At 34.3% G+C, this 19,441-nt stretch overlaps 1 long non-coding RNA gene across 1 annotated transcript in view; it reads left to right on the top strand.

Moving 5' to 3' along the window:
* The window catches only part of LOC111555772, a 53,765-nt gene extending 37,003 nt beyond the window's left edge, over positions 1 to 16,762 (top strand). Inside the window, exons 2-3 of the long non-coding RNA XR_002735641.2 lie at positions 1,750 to 1,824; positions 16,606 to 16,762. This is a non-coding gene — a long non-coding RNA (uncharacterized LOC111555772). The remainder of the gene's footprint in view (positions 1 to 1,749; positions 1,825 to 16,605) is intronic.
* The last annotated feature ends 2,679 nt before the right edge of the window (positions 16,763 to 19,441 follow it).

Here is a 19,441-nt window from a genome sequence, read left to right as displayed (position 1 = left end):
AAAAAAAAAAAAAAGAAAAGCTTCTGAAAAGCAAATATGCTAGGAAACTTCAAAAAATGAAGAGAAGAGGAATACAACAAAAAGGATCTTTTAGAGAACTAGAAGTTGCAGGCTTTCTAACCACAAACCACACTCTTCCTATGCCCAGCATTATTTCCAGTGTTAGCCATTTCATTTGAAAGGGCTTCCCTAGACTAAATAACATTTACTGAAATTCTGATGATTCTGGATGTAACAAGGAGCCTCTACTGTTCTCAAAAATTCTTAGTAGCCTAAAACTAATTTTAATAAGTATAAATAAAATTTTAGAAATCACACACACACACGCACACACACACACACACACACACACAATGTCCTGACCATTATGAACACAGAACTCTAGAACTTCTCATTAATAAAAGCCAACCTCATTACTTCAAGTATAGAGTAGCTAACTATCATGTTTTTAAAAATTGCTGTTTCTCTGAAATATGTCCAGAGGATTTCATATCCACCCTCAGGCAAATCATCCTAGTAGGTTTTCTGTAAAGATAATTATCCCTTTTTCATACCAGGTATGTCCCTGTGCTTGGAGAAATTGTAATTCCAGTTTTAAAGGTCTGCCATGTGCTAATCTGAGGATTAAAGACATCCCTTTCCAAAGTGTAAAAATGAGGAGGAGAAATTGATGAAAATGTACACTGCAAATTCGCAGTGAAAAAGCACCTGCCTGCATGAAGCTATTTTAATACTTAAATGTTGCCAACTATATGTATTTGCTGCCTGCATATATAGAAATTCTCCCTTGTAAACCTGCCCAAACCAAGAGCCAGGGTTGTTAAAATTTCTTTATACATTTTTTCATATAAATCTATTTCTTCTTATACAAACATTCTTCTGATGTTGGAGTGATTCATAAAGCCTCAAATCCCATGGGTGTAAGAGGATACCTCTCAATTATGCATCCCAGGCATGAGTAATTTCACAAGCTGAGGGAAAGAGATAAATGCATTAAAATGTTCTTGCAAAACAAATTTCAAGGAGAGAAAGAGATGAAAATTGGAGTGAATATACAAGTGGAAGATTTACCTCATTGTGCAGAAAAGAATATTAGATCTGCCTTTGCAAAGCGGTTTAGCTCATAGTTCTGCACAAACAACCCTGGTAACTGCACTGCCCAAAGCCTTCCTAATATGCATATACTGACAAATGTTCGGTTTTGTTTCTACCGATTACAAAGGATGAGAACTGTATGATAATTACATTTTCCAGTGAATCATGGGTCAGACCCTGTGAGAAATTATGGTAGCCTTTCGTTCAGGATCAGCTCTATTCAGACACAGAGTGGCTGGCCACTTCTGAACTTTGCAACTGTATCATCAGCCACTGGATATTGAGCCCCTACTGTTTAGAAAGTCATACTGTAGCTAGGTATACACTGGGTATGGCACTTGTGAGAGCCAGGGCTTAGTAGCAAAAGGCAAAGAACCACATAAAGCAATATCCTTTGTCCTGGGTGAGAAGTCCTAAAGATGTGCAGAAGTGGACAATCAGACTGTTGAAATGACTGAAGAAGTCTTCATGGATGAGTTGACAAATTGAACTTTAAACACAAAGTAGTATTTGGATAAGTGGAGGTGGAGAGTGTTCCGGACTGTTATATTACAGAAATGGAATCTTATATACATAGAGGCTGGAAAGTTTAAGGCATCTTTGGAGAAAATTTAGATTATTGGATTTACCCATTTGAAACTGCTGTTTTTATAGGTAAGAAATGGTCAAATATCACCAAGTGCACAAGACTCAAGAATGGCATAGTAGAAGACAAAGGTGGATATGTGGGTAGGTAACAGATAATGAAAAAATTGAGACTGTCATGGCAAGGTACTTGGAGTGAGGCATTTCATTTAAACATCATCAACAACATAGCAACCAAAACCTAAAGAATTATAAATCTTAGAATCTTCTAAGTGTCTTAGGAAAAACTTAGTTTAACTTCTGATTCCTGAATTATCTTTATCATCTGTTTTAATGGTCCCAGTGATAATGAGTATACAACTGTATACAGATAAGTTGATTATCTTTTGAGTCAACTCTACTTGCTTATTTATTTAATGTTGATCTGAAGATTAGTGATACAGGCAAGTTTAAAACTTCCAGTCCTCCCTTCAAATTTGAAGACAACAGCTTAAATTGTCCCTTTCTTATTGCTTTTATTCTTGTAACTTAATGTCAAGTCCCTCATTATTCTAGGTGGTCTGCTTTAGACAAATTCCGATTTGTGGAAGTTTCTCTGTAAGTTCAACACTAAGCACAACACAAGATATTGACTGGATATTGTATGACTGTTTTTCCTCCCTTCTGGACACACATTTGGATTAATATATAATAATGTAATTCACTTTTCTTAGCAATTGCTATACAACAGGAAATCATATTGAGTTTACTGTCAACTAAACTCAAATATTTCCCACCAGGCTTCTAAGACATCAGACCCATATTTTATATTTGTGTAAATGGTTTTGTGTACTACAGTCAGAACTTTTCGTTGCATCCCTGTTAAATAACATCTGGGTATAATTAGCCTCTTGTTTTAATCTGTTGATATTGCTCTTCTTTCAATTAACATATTATCTATTACTCCCAAATTGTTTATATACAGGTTTGATCAGCATGCAGCAAATGACCTTATAATAGGCATTAATACAATTGTTGAATAAGGCCAGAACCTGATGTACACTCCTAGATGACTATTCAGATTCGTATTAACTATTTAGAAAAAATTAGTTGTGAAATTTACCTGACCTCACTGCAATTTGGTCAACATTTCTCAACCTTGATCATAAGTAGAACATAATGTATTTGTCAGATATCTTGAGAAAATACTGAATGCCTGTGCTTGCAGCATTCTCCATCTCAAGCTTTATCTCAACATGATCACCACAACTTTTACTTAATGAGTTGTTTCTACAATACCTTTGTGAAGCAAAAGTGAAGTGGAATATAATGGCCATCTCTTATTACGCAGCAGGTCACTTTCAAATTAATTACCTGCTGAATTATCTCTATATCTCAATGCAAATAATAAATAGTTGACCTTTGAACAGTGTGGGCACTCGGGGCACTGATCCCCCTTGCAGTTGAAAATTCACATATAACTTTTCAATCCCCCAAAACTTATCTACTAATAGCCTACTGTTGACCAGAAGCCTTATGATAACACAAACAGTCGGTTAACACACATTTTGTATGTTATATGCATCATATACTGTATTTTTACAATTAAGTAAGCAAAAGAAAATATCATTAAGAAAATAATTATAAGAAAGAAAATATATTGACTATTCATTAAGTAGAAATGGATCATCATAAATATGTTTTTCCTCATGTTCAGCATGCTGAAGAAGATCAAGAGGGGTTGGTCTTGCTGTCTCAGTGGTGGCAGAGGCAGAAGAGGTGGAGGAGGCGGAAAGGGAGGCAGGAGTGGAAGGCACACTTGGTGTAACTTTATGGAAATATATTTTAATTTCTGTCTGACATTTTGCTTTTTCATTCTCTAAAAACATTTCTATATGTTACCAATCTTTTTCCCACCATTTGCTTTTGATTCAGTGCCTATATGATAGAAGGGTCCATGTCACAACAGAAGTCAAGAGCAGTCTTGATAACTGAAACCCTTCTGGCCAGATTGTCTAATATCAATTTCTTTTTCTGGCACTGCTTCTTCTATGTCTTCTTTATCACTGTCCAGCACATTTGGAATCAGTCATCTCTATCAAGTCACTTTCTGTTACTTCCTCTGGTATGGTGTATAATAGCTCTTGAATTTCTCCAAGATTCAAATCTTGAAACCCTTCACCTTCCCTCCTCCTTTTTAAAATACGGTATCTACAGTCTCTTTCATTATTTTCTTGATTGGCTGTCACAAGTTCTGTGAAGTCATGCATAACATCTGGACACAATTTTCTCCAGTAGGAATTTCTCATTTTTGCCTTGACGGCTTGCACAGCCTTTTCTATAACTACAATGGCATTTTCAGTGATGTAATCTTTCCAGACCTTCGTTATGTTCTCTCCTTTGGAGTTCTCTTCCAAAACATTGACAATCCTTTTCGTATACCATGTGCAATGAGCCTTAAATGTCTTTATGACCCCCTTATCAGAAGCTGACTTAGAGATGTGTTTGGGGGCAAGTAGACCATTTTGATGCCTTTAGTGTTAAATTCATGAGGTTCTGTGACCAAGGGCATTGTCCAATATCAAAATAACTTTAAAAGGCAGCTCCTTACAGGTAATGTGCTTCTGATTGAATGTCCCTTCTGATTTCAGGGACAAAGCATTGATTGAACTGATCCAGAATAGGGGTTCTCATTAGCCAGGTCATGTTGGTGTACAACCAAAAGACTGAATGCTAGTGTTTATTTTTTTCCTTCAGGCTCAGAGTTTAGCAGCTTTTAGATAAGGGCAGTTTTGATCATAAACTCAACTGCACTTGCAAAAAATCAGTAGAGTTAGCCTGTCTCTTCTTGTCTTAATTTCTGGTGCTCACTTCTCTTCCTTACTAGTACATTTATTATGGCTTTGTTTTTTCAGAATGGGAAACTTTTTTTTTTGAGACAGAGTCTCACTCTGTCACCTAGGCTGGAATGCAGGGGTATGACCTCAGCTCACTGTAACCTCGGCCTCCTGGGTTCAAGTGATTCTCTTGTCTCAGCCTCCTTAATAGCTGAGAATACAGACATGTGCCACCATGCCTAGCCAATTTTTGTATTTTTGGTAGAGATGGGGTTTTACCATGTTGTCCAGGCTGGTCTCGATCTCCTGACCTCAAGTGATCCACTCACCTCGGCCTCCCAAAGTGCTGAGATTACAGGCATGAGCAACTATACCCAGCCCAGAATAGGAAACTTATGTGTTCATTAAAAACCTGTTTAGGCAGATATTATTTCTCCTCCATTATTTTCTTAATGGTGTCTGGGAACTTGTCTGTTACCCCTAGTTCAGCAGAAGATGCTTTCCTGTTATCTTGACATTTTTAAAGCCAAATCTCATTCTAAAATTATCAAACCACCCTTTGCTGGCATTAAATCCTCTAGCTCAAGATTTTATAATTTTATTTTGCTTTAAGTTGTCATACAATGACTACTTTTTTCTTGAATTCTAGTAGTGTCTATAGGTATGACTTTCTTATAGCAATCCTGAACCCAAATAAAATCTGCATCTTCAATATGAGTAAAAAGATATTTCACAAAAACCGTAAGGTTGTGTCACTTGCTGGTATAGCTGCAGTGATGGCTTTATATATTTCCCTTTCTTTTTTTTACAGTGATCCTGACAGTGGATTCATTTATCTTGAAATGGCAGGCAACTGCAGCTGCAGACCTTAACCTATGATACATATCAATAATTTAACTTTTTCTTGTAATGTCATGACTAGTCTCAGCTTTTTGGGAGCACTTCCTTCCTCACTAGTGGCACTTTGTATTGGTTCCATAGTGTTATTCAAGATTTACGGTATTGCATGAGACACTAACACTATGAGAACTGCAAGAGATCATCTTTTACCACAATATGCAATTTACTGGAGAGACAAACTGCTCATACAGAGATGATTAGTGTAAAATGGTATTTTAAGCAGATACAACACTTGAGCTCACTGCAATAGCAATGGGAGCTGCTATGAAATTATTACAGTAATACAGTACATACTGAAGTTAATTTATGCAGTTGTGATTTAATGCTACACCTTTACATTTGTTTATATTTTTCTCAACTGTAAATGGTTCCATGTATAGTCTGCAAGTGTACATAAGTTTTGATAAATTTTCACTTTTTATAATAGATTTGTATACATTTTATTGTAGTAAATGATGAATAGTATGTACATATATTTTTGCATCTAGAACATACCTGACCTTTTTTAAACTTAAAAAAAAAAAAAATTCTAGGCTACAGGTTTATATGTATATTTTTTCAACTTGTCACAAATCTTCAAAAAATATTCCAGTATATTTATTGAAAAAAATCCACATATAGGTGGACCTGTGTGGTTCAAACGTGTGTTGCCTGAGTCAACTGTATTAAAATATGGGCCAGAAAACTTTTTATATAAAGAGCTAGATAATAAATATTTTCGACTTTGTGGGCTGTATGTTCTCTGTCCCAACTATTTAAGATGGCCATTGTAGAGAAAAAGCAGTGATAGGCAATGCTTAAACAAATGAGTGTGGCTGGACTCCAAGGAAACTTTATTCACAGAAAGGTTCAGGCTGGATTTGGGCCATACAATAGTTTGCTGACCCTTGTATTAATATACTATCGTTAATACATTGTCAATTATCTCATATATATGTGTGTGTATAACATCTGAAAGGATGAAGAAGTCTCTACAAGAATGGGAACTATGGATAAAAAAACTCAGGGAGGGAATTTGGAAATTAAAATCTTTCCTTGAGGAGAATTATCATGACTATCTTCAAAAAGTCACATGCACAGCTGAAGGCCTTTAAGGATGAGAGAATGGATGCTAATATGCCATAAGGGAGTGCAATGGACTTAAAGTTTGTGTCCCACAAAATTCATATGTTAAAATCTTAACCCCCAATATGATGATATTAGAAAATGGGGCTATTGGGAGGTGATTAGGACATGAAGGGGAAGCCTCGCAAATGGGATTAGTGCCTTCATGAAAAATTATGAGAAAGCTTGCTTTCTCTTTCTGTTCTCTACCATTTGAGGATACAATAAGAAGATGGTCATCTGCAAATGAAAACTAGGGTCCTCACCAGACGTGGGGTCTGCCAGCACCTTGAACTTGGAATTCCCAGTCTCCAGATCTTTGAGAAATAAGTGCTTGTTGTTTTAGCCACCTGGTCTATGGTAATTTTTTTTCTAGCAGCCCCAACTGACTAAGACAGAGAGTGTGTCAAACAACACATGAAATTTTACCTATTTTGCACTGTTGCTGTGATTTGGGACAGAGTTCAGTATTGAGATTATCCATGTATAACACTTAATTCTCTAGAAGTTTGATATGAAACAAAAAAAGTGGTAGAGCGTTCAACTATCGCTTTCCCGAAGTATTTTTTAACCTGGTTGGTGACAATCAGAAGGCCTTGGTATATGTATGTAAGATTGTATTTAAAGGTAATGTTTAAAACTGAAATCAGTAAACCTTGACCTATGTATTCACAAAGTTGAATTATGAATATAAAATTAAAGAAATAAAACTTTTTCCCTGGGGAAAGTTATTTTGTCATATGAACTGAAAGAACTGAATGATTCTTTTGGGAAGAAGAGTGTTGTTCTCTACATTTGTATGGAGTTCATATATCATTTTTCTTCAATCATAAAACACCATAGATTGTAAGATGCACAACTGATTTGACAACAGCTTTTCAGAGAAGAAACCAAAGTGAACTTAATAAAATCAAAAATCCCTAGGATATTCAATATTCCCGTAAATTTTGGACTGTATTCTGACTTTAGGAATTTAAAAAGTGAAAAAGCTGTATCATAGAATGGAAGAAATGTTTTATATCATCATCTCCTCTGCCCACCCCACTCACCCCCAACACACACACACACACACACACACACACACACACACACACACACACCCCTTGGCTTTAGGTGAAAAGTAAAATAAACCAGAACCTCTTATGAATTCTTCAGGAATAATGCACCATAAATTAACTTCACTGCTTTGTTCCAACTTGTCTTTTCCGAGATAAAATTTTAAATTGTTTCAAAATGGATGTGATTTCTAACTGCATTCAAAATATACTTTTATATCAGGAGAATTTTAGATTTATAGAATTATTGCAAAGACAGTAAAGAGAGTTCCAGTGTATCCTACATCCAGTTTTTGCTTTTATCACTGTCGTCTTAAGAGTTATTTGTATATTTTAGATACTAGTCCTTCACCAGACATATGTTTTGCAGATATTTTCTTTCAGTCTGTGGTTTGTCTTTTCTTTTCTTTTTTAACTGTGCCCTAATATGCCTCTTTTTTTTTTCTTCCAGGATACCATTCAGGATATCACATTAAATTTAATAGTCATTTCTCCTTAGGCTCCTTTGGCTTTCACAGTTTCTCAGACTTTTTGTTTTAGGTGACTTTCACAGTGTTGCCAATTATTGGTCAGGTATTTCATAGACTGTCTCCCACTTAGGATTTGTGTGATGTTTTTCTCATAATTAAATTATGGTAATTATTTTTGGGAGCAAGCCCACCAAGATATAATGTCATTCTCACAATTTACTTTAAGCATGCATACTATCAGTATGACTCGCCACTCTTGATGTTAACCTTTATCACTCATTCCTTTCTCTCTTTTTATATAACCCTCTTTATAGCCACCATGTATAGTTTACACTAAAGGAGTGAAAAGTTACGCTCTGCCTTCTTAAGGTAGTGTATCTGTATAAGGTATTTAAAATTCTTCTCCATAGGAGACCTGTCCCTCCTCTCCCATTTATTTATTTACTTAATCATTTGTGTATATCAGTATGGACCTCTCTTGTCTATGTCTTGTGCTGTTCCTAGATTCAACCAATTCTCCAAGGAGTCTTGGTTTCTTTTACACTTTTCTAATGGTATTAAAAACCAACATCTGAACACTAGGTGTGCTCTTTGCTATTAAAGTGCCATTGTTTCCAGGCTCTTTCAGCAGCCAGAACAAAGAGAAATATGTATATATATGAATCCATCTACAGAGCCGAGGTCGCACCACTGCACTCCAGCCTGGGTGACGAAGCGGGTCTCTGTCTCAAAAAATAAAAATAAAAATAAATAAATAAAAAATTCTACGTATCGATCTATAAATATTTCTAGAGGTAAACATCAGTAGATATATCAAACTAAATACGTGTTCTTATTGATGTATCCAACTCTAATCCATTACCATATGGATCCTTCTAGTCTTCTTCCCTTGCTAAGTTGAGCCTTTCATTTTAGCAGCGAGAAATCTGATTCCAACGATTTGTCATCAATTTGTCTAATTGTTCAATTCTAGTATGTATGATTAGTGACTTCAAAATTTCTAATCTGTACCATTAAGGGAAACAACTTTAGCAGCTACAGTACAGTGTATGTACAATTTATTTCCCTTTAACCTTACAGATTACACTCATTCCCAATGTTAAGTGGGTCAGCACCTTATTCCCTAACCACATTTGCTGAAGTTGTTTTATAAATTTGTCATATACTTACACTCTTTTTCACTTTCTGCATTCCATCCTCATATTCTCCAAACTAATTTTTCTTTAAATTTGTACCTGTTAAGGTTTATTTTTTGCCATAAAATCCTATGGATTTTGATAATGCTTAATATCTTGTATTCACCACTACTGTATTGTACAAAATATTTTCACCACCCTAAAAATTCCACTGTGTTTTATATATTTAGCTGGTTCTTCTCCACCACTCACTGAACATCTGGCAACCACTGATCTGCTTACCACTGCTAGAGTTTTGCTTTTTTTAGACTTTCATGTAATTGGAATAATAATATGCAGGCTCTTTAGGCTGGCTTCTTTCACTTAGCAATATGCATTTAAGTTTCATTTATATTTTTTCATGACTTGATAGCTCATTGGTTTTCATTGCTGAATAATATTTCATTGTATGATGTGTCAAGTTTGTTTAATCATCTATTCAAGAAACACTTGGTTTTGCTCTGCTTTTGGTGAATAAAATTCCTATAAATGTTTGTGTGAAGGTTTCTGTGAAGTTTTCAACTCATTTCTCTAAATACCTAGGAGTGCAATTGCTGGATTTTATGTTAAACCTATGTTTAGTTTTGTAAAAACCTCTCAAAATGTCTTCCAAAGTAGTTGTACTATTTTGCATTCCCATCAGCAATGAATAAGAGTTCCTGTTGCTCCACATGCTTGCAAACATTCGGTGTTGTCAGGGTTTTGGATTTTCATCATTTTAATAAGTGTCTAGCGATAGCTCATTGTTTTCTTTTCTTTATCTTTCTTTTTTTTTTTGCTGAGATGGAGTCTCGCTCTGTCGCCCAGGCTAGAGTGCAATGGCACAATCTTGGCTTACTGCAAGCTCCGCCTCACGGGTTCACGCCATTCTCCTGCCTCAGCCTCCCTGGTAGCTGGGACTACAGGTGTCCACCACCACGCCTGGCTAATTTTTTGTATTTTTAGTAGAGACGGGGTTTCACCATGTTAGTCAGGATGGTCTTGATCTCCTGACCTTGTGATCCGCCAACATTGGCCTCCCAAAGTACTGGGATTACAGGCATGAGCCACTGCGCCTGGCCTCATTGTTTTCTCAATTTGTGATTCCCTAATGATAAATAATGCTGAGCGCCTTTTCGTATGTTTATTTTCTATCTTCATATATTATTTGGTGATGTATCTGTTCAGATTTTTTGCCTATTTCTAAATTGGCTTATTTGTTTTCTTTTGGTTGAGTTTTAAGAGTTAGTTTTACATTTTGGATACTCATCTTTTATCAGATATATGTTATGTCAACATTTTCTCCCGGTTTTACAGTTTGACTTTCCATTCTTTTAACAGTGTCTTTTGTGAAACAGGTTTTACTATTTTTATTATGCTAAGGTATATATAATATAAAATTTCCAATTTTAGTACCCTTTAAGTATATAATTCAGTGACACAAATTACATCCTCAATATTGTACAAGCATCATCATTCTCAATTTCCAAAGTTTTTATCACTCCAAACAGAAACTTTGTACCCATTAAATAACACCCCATTCTGTTCTCTCTAAATCTCTGGTCAATTATATTATACTTTCTGTCTCTATGAATTTACCTATTTCACATATTTTATATAAGTGAAATAATATAATATTTGTCCTTTCATGTTTGGCCTATTTCACTTAGCATAACATTTTCAAGATTTATTTATTTTGTCACATGTATCAAAACATTCCTCTTTATGGTTGAGTAATATTTCATTGTATCTATGTACCACATTTTGTTCATACATTCATCTGTTAAGGGACATTGTATTGTTTCCACCTTTTGACTATTGTGAATAATTCTGCTGTGAACATTGGCATACAAGTATTTCTTTTGGCTATTTACCTCGGGATGAAATTTTTGGGTCATATGGTAATTCTGTGTTTAACATTTTTAGTTAAACACATACTTTTTTTTTTTTTTTTTTACAGTGGCTTCACTAGTCATGTACAATTCTATCAGCAGTGCACAAGGTTTCCAATTTTTCCAAATCTTTGCCAATCGATAGCTATTTTTCATTTTTAATTATAGCCATCCTAGTAAGTATGAAATGGAATCTCATTGTGGTTTTGATTTGCCTTTCCCTAAAGATTAATGATATTGAATATCATTTCATGTGCTTATTGGCCATTTGCACATTTGTATATCTTCTTTGGAAAATGTCTATTCAAATCCTTTGCCTGTTAAATTTTTTTTTTGTTACTTTGTTGTTGAGTTATAGGAATTCATATCTTCTGGACAACAATACTGCACTAGATGTGATTTACAAATATTTTTTCCTATTCTGTGGGTGAGTTGTCTTTGCATTTTCTTAATAGTGTCCTTTTTTTTTCTTCTTTTTTTGAGATACAGTCTTACTCTGTCACCCAGCCTGGAGAGCAGTGGTGTAATCTCAGCTCATTGCAACCTTCATCTCCCAGGTTCAAGAGGTATTCCTGCCTCAGCCTCCTGAGTCGCTGGGATTACAGGTGGGTGTCACCACGCCTGGCGAATATTTCATGTTTTTAGTAGAGACGGGTTTTCACTATGTTGGCCAGGCTGGTCTCGAACTACTGGCCTCAAGTGATACTTCCACCTCGGCCTCCCAAAGAGCTAGGATTAAAGGCATGAACCACCACACCTGGCCAATAGTGTCCTCTGATGAACAAAAGTTTTAAATTTTCATCAAGTCCAATTTATTTTTTCTTTTGTTACTTGTCTTTGTGTTATATTTTAAAATACATTGCCAAATACATAAAGGCAAATGTGTCTCTATGTTTTCTTTGAAGTGTATAATTTCAGGTCTTAAATTTAATTTAAGTCCAATGTTCTAGCTAAGTTACATTATTTTAAAATTTTTACTTTTTATTTTTGGAGACAAGGTCTCTTGAACTCCTGGGCTCAAGAGATCCTCCCACCTCAGCCTCCCAAGCAGCTGGGACTACAGGCAGATGTCACCATTTGTGGCTAATTTTTTTTTTTTTAAACCTTTTCTTGTATAGAAATGGGGTCTCACTCTGTTGCCCAGGTTGGTCTCAAATTCTTAGGCTCAAGCTATCCTCCTGCTTTTGCCTCCCACAGTGTTGGTATTGAAGGCATGAGCCACCACACCTGGCCTAAATTGCCTTCTAAAAAGGTTTTACCAAATGATACTCCCAGCAACAGTTTGTAAGAGTGTCCATTTTTCTCTCCAGTGTTGGATATTATCAACTTTATATGTTGCTAATCTAGTGGGAACAAAAAGGATATGACATTATTTTAATTTTATCCCCATTATTATCAAAGAGGTTAAACATCTTTTCATACATTTATTGGCAGTTTGCATTTTTGTTCTTTTGAAATTTTTCTATTTTTTGTTATTTTATATAATATTGATTCATACGAGCTCTTCATATGAGTATTTATCCTTTCTTATGTTTGTTTTACATATTGTTTCCCGATTTATAATTTGTCTTAATTTTGTTTAAGAAATCATTATTTGAAGCAAACTTTTTATAGTTTATGATGAATTTAAGATAAATATTTATGATGAATTCTGGTATTTATGTTTTAAAGCCTTCCTCAGCCCTAGTTATAGATATGTGTACCTGTATTTCATTTTAATACTTTTATAGTTGATAGCATGTATCTTTTATTTTGTTTTAACATTTAGCTCTTTTATCCATTTGGATTTAAAAACTACATCTTGTGTGAGGCAGGAGTCTAACTTTTCTTTTAAACAAATCTTACACTGATTTTCTCAACATTGTTTTTGAAATTGTAAATTCAAAAATAATGAAAAAAATGATCATTATGTTTTTTTGTCTGCATAGAAGATTCTTTATAATCTTTTGCTGTAAGATTTTTGGCACCAAACCCTTATAATCATATTTTATCCCCAAATAAACCTAAAGATAGAAAAAAGCTTTGATAGTATTATAATTAGAATATTTAAATGATTTTCTCACTTTATGGCAAAACTTTTTCGTACCAGTCTATTATTTATTTATTTATTTATTTTTTGAGACAGAATCTCACTTTGTCACCGAGGCTGGAGTGCAATGGGGTGACCTCCTCAGCTCACTGCAATCTCTGCCTCCTGAGTTCCAGCGATTCTCCTGCCTCAGACTTCCCAGTAGCTGGGATTATAGGCACCTGCCACCACACCTGGCTAATTTTGTATTTTTAGTAGAGACAGGGATTTGCCCTTTTGGCCAGGCTGGTCTCGAACTCCTGACCTCAGTTGATATGCCCACGTTGGCCTCTTGAAGTGCTGGGATTACAGGCTGAGCCACAACACCCAGCCCTTACCAGTAGTTTTAATGTTCTGGTTGTGTCCTATATGGAAGTGTATTATCTTTTTGAAGGGATCTGTAGTGGTTAGCGAACATGACTCAATTTGGCTTTCCCCCCAACACTTTTATGCCAGAGTTATTTTTAGTCCCCATTTGTCAGTAGATTAAGATGTTTGATGGAAACTACTTTATCTCAAAGATTTATTCAACCCCTTTAGGTTTGTGAAGGTTAATCACAAAACACAAAGAGTCAAGATATTGTTATTAATTGGCTTATGAGCATGCCATTGCAAGGGTTAATATTTCTACACTGCAGGGAAAAGCAGGCTCATAATTCCAAGGCAATTAACTGAGAGAAACAGCCTGACTCAGGGAAATTCCTCTTGGCTCCTATAAAAGTTCCATGCATTTTAAAGATTGGCACCCAAAGTAGCCCATTCTTGGTTTTGTTGTTATGTGGAAAAGAACATTTTCTCTGATACTTTAAGTTTGAAGAATTGGTGCATATTTTAATGCCACATATACAAAGATACCTTCCAAATTTACTTAGAACTTTAGGTAGGAATATGACTTTTTGGGGGAGAAGGATAGAAGAGGATTCATTTAAAGCAACTAGAAAATGCAGTCGATAATCAAGAATATATGTTCTTAAAAAAAATTTCCTAGAACCTGGCAGTTTTCATTGCAAATGTCTCTCTTGTCTTGATAACTGAAATCTGTGTTATCTGTGTTACAAAGACTAGCAATAGATCCTTCTATAGTGAACAGAAGGCGTGATTTGCCTGCTTTAAAAATCAAACATTTATATATTTGATTTTCTTAAGGTAAGAATTACTTGTATATGTGTCTCTGTAAACTTGGGAATGTTCATTTATTTTGTGAACACAACTAGCTATAGACAAATCCATCTCCCACACTCATCTATAGCAAAATTACTCTGAATTGTTTTAAAATTGAACATATCTGACTGAAAATCAAACAAACATAGGAGTTAAAGAGTATTCTTAGAGTGGGGAGATAATTTGCTTTTAAAAAAGATGAATTATAAACTTTGGGCATTACAAACTAAATATAATTAAACAATAATTTAGGTGGCTTTAATTGTGCGAAATTTTGAAAAACTTTTTTCAAAAGACAGATACTTACTGAAATTTTAAACAAGCATTTTCTACTCTGCCTTCACATTTCCCTGATTGTCCTTATCCACGAGTTTATGTTTTGCATGCTCCTTTCTTATTTTAGGGGTTGCAAACACTGTCATGAATTAAATATGTCATCTATGGAGTATAGCCAATCTATAAACCAATATCATGTAATGCAGCTTAACCTTTACTTTTTTTGACAGTTGTAATCCAAATTGCTTTTGATTTCAATCCAATCCCCTTTGATAACCACAGTTTGCACAGCTTCTCAGAGCAAATCCTTTCCTATGATCTGAGTCAGGAATTTCTTTTTTTTTACTTTCTTTTTTAAATTTTTTTTATTATACTTTAAGTTCTAGGGTACATGTGCATAGCGTGCAGGTTTGTTACATATGTATACTTGTGCCATGTTGGTGTGCTGCACCCATCAACTCGTCAGCACCCATCGATTCATCATTTATATCAGGTATAACTCCCAATGCAATCGCTCCCCCCTCCCCCCTCCCCATGATAGGCCCCGGTGTGTGATGTTCCCCTTCCCGAGTCCAAGTGATCTCATTGTTCAGTTCCCACCTGTGAGTGAGAACATGCGGTGTTTGGTTTTCTGTTCTTGTGATAGTTTGGAATTTCTAAAGCTCATTGTATATGTCAGGTCTTCCAGTTACGTAAGTGAAAATAATAGCAGATGTAAACTTTTTGCTTTAAAAGAAAGGCTGAATGTTTTTATGCTTTTGAACAAAGGTCAACAAAACAACAACCTAACAAAAGGCTATGCTATCTTCAGAAACCCCCCTTGCGAGAACAAGCACTCTTGCATGCATGTTCTGAGAGAATGATGTAGTGGAATGATCCAAAGTTTTAGGTCACATGGGCCTTGAGGTGAATCCTAGAATCCTCCCTGTATATCAGGGGAATTTTGACAGGTCATTTAACATTTCTATATCTAAGCTCATCCTAAAGTGGGGCTGAAAATATCTGTCAGAGATTGTTATATGTAATAAAAGAATTACCAGATGGAAAGCACCTGGTGCAGTCCCTAGAATTTTTACGTTGTAGATAATTCATTCCCTGACTAGATTTGCACTCTGGGTTTTAGATTGACACTGAGTTTTGCAGAGTTTTTCACTACTCTGAGTTCCTAAAGTTTACTGAAACAGGATTCAGGACGGAGCAGCACGAAGACAGGCAGCCTAAGGAGGAGTGGGGAGGTAAAGGAGAAAATAAGGGTTAGCTCTAAAGGGAGAGATTGAGGTAATGGAATTTGCAAAAGAGGAATTTCAACATATTGACAGTAATCATGGGCAGTTCTAAGAATCCTGACTTTTCACTATTTTATATACTCAGGTTATATGCAGAATATGGAATTTAGAGTCAGAAGACCTCTTTGGGCCTCAGTTTTCTCATCTATAAATTGTCAACAAAAATATTTCATGCTTTGTGTACTTCATGTGGTTGTTAGGAGATCAAAAAAATGTATTCGTGTATGAGATAAGCCTTTGAAAGTATAAAACCCAATAATAAATAAATAAATAAATAAATAAATAAATAAATAAGTAAAAAAGAAAAAAGAAAGCATAAAATCCTATACAGTTGTTAGCTATCATGTCTTGATCTGAATGAACTAACAATATATTGTATGTCAGAGGAGATATAAGAATTAAGACAGATCAATTACATTTAAAAGTGCTACACAATCTCCAAGAAAATAATTCTCAAGGAAGTAAATACTTTCAATCTGTAAAATCAGCTTATGTCAATCATATAAAAATTCTCATAATTCTGTAGCACACACAATCACATACACACACAAATAATATTAATTATGAGAAACTTAGGACTTCTCAGAAAATGAAACTAGATTATTTGAAAGAAAAATGAATGAACTGGAGTTTCATTCCTAGAGCTTATACCTATTATTAGGTTAAACATAATATACTGAAAATTTAATAAAATTTCAAGTTGTTTCAGAAAGCTAAATAAAATGGAGAATTTTTTTTTTAAGGTTATTCAATCAACCTCCTAATATGGACATAAACTCCAGTGGGTTGGACACTGAACCATGATTCCTCAAAATAAAGCAAACTGTTCCTCATGACTTTATAGAGTGATTAAGCCATTGGAAATGCGTTGCACAAAAAGTGTCATACAGCACAGCATAGAAAAGAGCTCCAGTTAATGCAACATGTGGAGAAAGACAGTGTGGATGTACACTTAACTGTTTGGTGAAGATCCTTAACTTTAAAACCATGTATTGAAAGTAGGAAATATAAAATCTTCTAATGGAATTCAAATGAAGAATAATGACATAAATTAGTTAGGTCTGGAGAAAGAATAAAATGCCACTTATTTAAAATGCATGTAGTAAGAATTCAGAGGAACAGATACATTACACATTTGGGGCATATTTCTTCAGGTTTCAAGAAAGCACTCTATTTAGAAATCATTGGCATGTTTTGTTTACATTTGCAGAGTGACAATCCACTGTTTTCTTTTTTAATTTGATTGCGATTCTAATGTTTGCTATGTCGAAGAGACTCTCAAGTGTTTTAAAAATCCTTTTATAAAAACTTTTCTTTATTTAACTCTTAATGTGGACCCAATCAAACGAAAGAGCACTGAATTTGGGAAAGAAAAAATTAAAATAGAATGTCAGTCTAAATTATTTTAAATCTGTTGTGTTTATCACTTTTTTTATTCATTTATATGATTTTTAGGCATCAATATGGCATTTCACATGTATACTAGTGTTTAAATTTTATATTATATTGCAACATATTTGCATATTGTTTTAGTAATATGAGGAAAGAATAAGACAGCTGATTTATTATGAGTTCGTTTTCTCATTTTGTGTAAAGATTAACTTTATGAAGCCCAATTTGTTTCCACAGAAGCTTCTTCCTTTAAGTAGATGCAGCTTGTCTGAAGTATGACTCTATCATTTAAAAAAATAGTTCAAGCCTGTTGAAGAGGCTTTGTTATTTTTACAACCTGTCCAAACAGAATTTCATACTATAGCTTTGTTACTTATCTATAGCCATATAATTCATTTAAACTTCATTACTTGTCAATAACCATATAATTCATTTAAAAGAGAAGAAAATAGGCATTAAACAAATATCTTTACAGTATTTTAATTAAAATGTATTATGCTGATTTCTGACTAGGAAAATGAAGAATAAGTGCCAACAGGAGACACTTAAGAAACTGTTATTACTTCTTACTTCTTTCATATTCCCAGAGAATTATCTGTTCTCTGTACATCAGAATTTAGGCACATCATCTCCAATTGTTTGTGTACCTATCAATTTATCCAAGATAGAGACTATTTTATTATGTTTTATTTTTCCAGTGTACTCAACATGTTGAATGCATGAATAACTGTACGTATGAATGAATGAGTCCTCCAAGATAGAGACTATTTTATTATGTTTTATTTTTCCAGTGTACTCAACATGTTGAATGCATGAATAACTGTACATATGAATGAATGAGTGTAGACGTACTTTTTGCAAAGTTTAAAAAATATTTATGAATATGATTCATGGTGAAAAAATACATTTGTACATTGGGATGCAAAACAATATTCATCTTTACTCCATGTATCACTGTCTGGTATTTTCTATTCATATCTATTTCATTGGAAAAAATAAACTTCTCGGTGAACTAAACTGATTTTATAAACAAGTCATAAACTGTAATTTAGAAAACTAATTTGTGGAATAGAAAGAAATATAAGAGTCAGCTTTTCCCTAATTTAACTTAAATACAAGAAACTAGTAAATATCAGGTATACTGACACTATCCATATCATAAAATGTTCTGGAATTACTAATAGTACAGAAAAGATTCTTGAGTGTAAATTTAAATTTTTGAAGAAGGCTTCGGGGAGAAGTTTAACTCTACTTGAACCTTAGCATTTTAGAATTTTGATTATAGAGGGAAACTGAACATTCAAAGGTGTAGAAGGTAAGAACAAAAGCAAGAAAAAACAGACAGAAATGAGTGTAAGATGAGGAGGTATGATAAATGTAAAGATCACAGAGTCAGGCTTAGATAGATAAAATGTACGAATATTAGACTGAGGACATTATTAGGACCTCGAACAACATTTTCTCTTTCTTTTTTCTTTCTTTCTATCTTTCTTTCTTTCTTTCTTTCCTTTCTTTCATTTATCTATTCATCTGTTTTTTAGAAAATTTACTGTAACATCAGCAAGCAAAACTTTTCCCTTTGGTCAAAAGGGATAGACAGGGAACACAATTAGCCTATTACAATATTATGAAAAAGAAGTGATAAAGATTAAGCTAATTTGGAAACAACTAAAAAAGAAAAGTAACTGATTGCTTAAGAGACCAAGCAATGTAGGGAGTTAACCCTTTGCATTATAAGCTCTGCCATCTGGGAGATACTGGTAGTGATGACAGGAATAGAAAAGTTAGAAAGAATGGACTGTTTGAATGGGCTGTTTGAGTATTTTTGAGACACTCCTTCTCTACACTATTGACTGTTTCAATACTCAGGTTTACCTTTCAACATGAGAATGTGTAATGGTTATTTTTAGCTAAAGGTTTGCAATTTCTTTGACAATTTTCAAGTATGCTAAACTTCAGTATTGAGGCAGATTGCTGCAAACAGGCAAACATTCTGTAAATTGGGTAAATCAGATTGCTTATGGCATAGCTCTCTAAATCTCATGGCTTACCATCACTGAGATTCAGCATATAATCTTGATTCAAAGGAAACAAACAAACCAGCAATCAAAAAATAGAGTAAAATAACAATAACAATAAATACGTAAATTCTCAAGAAGCCAACTACATCAAGAAAACATTTTGAAT

This window comes from Piliocolobus tephrosceles, chromosome 2, assembly GCF_002776525.5.
Source record: "Piliocolobus tephrosceles isolate RC106 chromosome 2, ASM277652v3, whole genome shotgun sequence".
Classification (NCBI taxonomy): Eukaryota; Metazoa; Chordata; class Mammalia; order Primates; family Cercopithecidae; genus Piliocolobus; species Piliocolobus tephrosceles.
This window is presented reverse-complemented; position numbering and strand designations above follow the sequence as displayed.